Source organism: Saccopteryx bilineata, chromosome 4, assembly GCF_036850765.1.
Source record: "Saccopteryx bilineata isolate mSacBil1 chromosome 4, mSacBil1_pri_phased_curated, whole genome shotgun sequence".
NCBI classification, from domain to species: domain Eukaryota; kingdom Metazoa; phylum Chordata; class Mammalia; order Chiroptera; family Emballonuridae; genus Saccopteryx; species Saccopteryx bilineata.
In genome coordinates this window covers 275048731-275051964 of record NC_089493.1, presented here as the reverse complement: position 1 = coordinate 275051964, position 3234 = coordinate 275048731, and the positions used below count along the sequence as shown (strand labels likewise).

At 47.6% G+C, this 3234-nt stretch overlaps 1 pseudogene; it reads left to right on the top strand.

The window, feature by feature from the left end:
* Positions 1–2635: 2635 nt before the first annotated feature.
* On the top strand, positions 2636–2712 carry LOC136336855 (small nucleolar RNA U3; annotated as a pseudogene).
* Positions 2713–3234: the final 522 nt, after the last annotated feature.

The following is a 3234-nucleotide window of genomic DNA, read 5'->3' as shown; positions in this document are numbered from 1 at the left end:
CAGAGAAGAAGGGGGGGGGGTGGAGAAGCAAATGGGCGCTTCTTCTATGTGCCCTGGCCAGGAATTGAACCCGGGTCCCCCGCACGCCAGGCCGACGCTCTACCGCTGAGCCAACCGGCCAGGGCCCAAACTGGATACATTTTAACACGTTCAAATTCTAAAAGCAATAATAGCTAACGATTCTAGAATAATGCTAGTAAGCCAGGATTTGATCTTGTCCATTGCCCAGAGCCTGACTTCTTAATCTTGATCCAATATTGCTCTACTCAGCAAGCATCTACTATGTGGCTCCTGCATGTCAGGTCCTGTGTTCCCCAAGAGGGACACGAGGATTGCTGTGCATGACATGACATCATCTAGCACTAGGAGTGAGGGAGAGAGGCCTTGTTGCAAGAGTGACACAGGTCATGTTTGTCAATGCTTGTCACGCGCTTGTTCTGTTATTTGCCAGATTGATCAATGGCCAATTATTTTTTTTTCTAAATTTTTAATTTAGATTTTAGCTGTTTCAAGCTTTAAAATTTTTTCTGACTCTAGGTTGAAGGGCCCCTAGGACATGCTCTGTTTCCCATGGCTGGTTTTAAAAACAGCTTTTTTTTAAGATGGAATTTACATAGCATAAAATGCACCTATTTTAAGGGAACAAGTTAATGAGTTGTACATTTACAGAGTCGTGCAACCATCACTGCAAGCCAACTTCGGGACATTGTCACTACCCTACTGAGATGCCCCGTGCCCTTTCGTAGTCATTGCCATTTCCATTCCCAGCGCTCAGCAACCGTAACCAGTGTTCCGTCTCATAGATTTAGCTTTTATGATACTTCCTATGCAATCATGCAATATGTGGCTTCTTACATCTAACAGCTTTTATTTAGCATAATGTTTTTGCGGTTCATCCATATTGTAACATATTTCAGTGTTTCATTCCTTTTTATTGCTGACTTGTATTCCATTGTATGAGTATACCACATTTTCTTTTATCTGTTCACCACTTGAGGACATTGGAGTTACTTCCAGTTTTTGGCTATTGTTCACAATGCTACTGTGAGCACTCACCCAAAAGTCTTTCATGGGCATGATTTCATTTCTCTTGGGTAGATACTTAGAAGTGATATTGCTGGTTAGAATTTCTCTAAAAATAAAGTGGATGACTTCCTATCTCCTCTCTGCCCCGATATACCCAGGTCTCCAGACACATTCTTGGGCTTGTTTCTGTTTTTCTGACTGTAGGGTCGGGGCCCCTGGGTGCCGTGTTCTGCTCTCCGCTGCTGGTTTTCCCAGTCTAGTTTTCTGTCCTCTCTCAGGTGGCAAACAGGGAAGCATCTGCTCTTCATGATCCCTGCTCATCTTTGACCCAGGGATGACCCCCACCCCCACCCAGTCACTCAGGAAATGCCATTGTACCTGAGTGACAAAGCCGTTTGTGTGCAATATGATAGTTTGAGAAGGTGATTGTACTGTAGTTCCTGGAACATAAAATGTGTTCTGTAACCGACGAGAAATAGATCATCATGTGGCTCTGAGTCATTTGGAATAACTGAACATGGCGTGTCACGTGAACTCATTGCAGCACACGGCTTTCGATTAAAGCATGCAAACTGAAAAAGCCAAGAGGAAGTCCCAGGAAAATGCAATTTGCAAGTTGTTCAATATTTGTTTTGAATTTCTACGTTATTCCAAACGCCGTCTTGTAACAGAGCACAATGGCCTCTTTCTGTCTCCGCCCCCCCTTCCCTCCCTCCTTTCCTTTCTCCCTCTGTCTTTTCTTTTTCTTTTTTATTGGAGGTGAGAGGAGCTGTCTTAATAGCCTCAGGGATGCTCAGCTGATGATAGTCTGGCTCCCCTCTGGCTGGGCTGGGGGTCCGAGCTGGTGTCCAGCATGATGACTGTGTCACTCTGGGCCAAGTAGGGTTGCTGGCTCTTTCTTTCTACCTTTTAAGAAGAGTTCTGGGCCCTGGCCGGTTGGCTCAGTAGTAGAGCATCGGCCTGGTGTACGGGGGACCCGGGTTCGATTCCCGGCCAGGGCACATAGGAGAAGCGCCCATTTGCTTCTCCACCCCCACCCCCTCCTTCCTCTCTGTCTCTCTCTTCCCCTCCCGCAGCCAAGGCTCCATTGGAGCAAAGATGGCCCGGGCGCTGGGGATGGCTCCTTGGCCTCTGCCCCAGGCGCTAGAGTGGCTCTGGTGCAGCAGAGCGATGCCCCAGAGGGGCAGAGCATCGTCCCCTGGTGGGCAGAGCGTCGCCCCTGGTGGGCGTGCTGGGTGGATCCCGGTCGGGCGCATGTGGGAGTCTGTCTGACTGTCTATCCCTGTTTCCAGCTTCAGAAAAAAAAAAAAAAAAAAAAGGTTCTGAAATTTGTTGTTTTCAAGACACTCAGAGCAGTCCACCTTTGGTGCAAAATCAAAAGAGCCAGATCTGAGATGGCCCTGCTGGGGAGACAGGTGACCTGACATGTAGCCTTTGTACTGTCCACGCGTCTGTACAGCAGCAGTGTCCGTTCATCCCAGAGTGTGGTTCCAACCATTCTCAGCTCACCTTCTTATCATTACAGAGTTCCCACGGGCATTGGAAATAAGCTCGCTGGTGACTCCGATGTATGGGGTTAGCAGCACACCCTTTTAGAGATGCTGGCTTGGAGACTATACTTTCAGGGATCATTTCTATAGTTTGTTACTAGAAATGCTGGCTTGGAGACCCAGTACTCACTGTGGTCCATAGGCTAGCAGCGGCAGCATCACCAGGAGCTTGTCAGAAAGAGAGCTGGGACCTCCTGATGCCGAACCTGCATTTCAGCCATAGCTCCCAGTTTTTTGTAGACACATTAAATTTGGAAAGCGGGTCTTAAAGCAGTGGCCCTCACAGCTGCCTCTTTGGTCTCACCTAGGAACTTCTCAGACATTCAGATTTGAAGGCCCCACACAGACCTATTAAATCAGTAAGTTGGGGGCGGAATCAGCAACTGGGTTTTAACAAGCCATCCCAGGGACTCGGATTCTTTGGTGCAAACTCGAGACTTACCTAAGTCGGAGAACCATTGACTCAGAGAGGCGTTTTGTTTGTTTGTTTTTTAACAAGTTGACTTCTCTTCCGATGTGCTAGTCTGTATGTATCTGACATTTACACCTGAGAAGACACTGCCCGACCTTTGAATCAGTGTATCAGAGAAGTTCATTTACTTCCATCTGCCCCAGCGAGTGTTGGGACTCCATGATTTGGAGATAAAGGATCGAATCC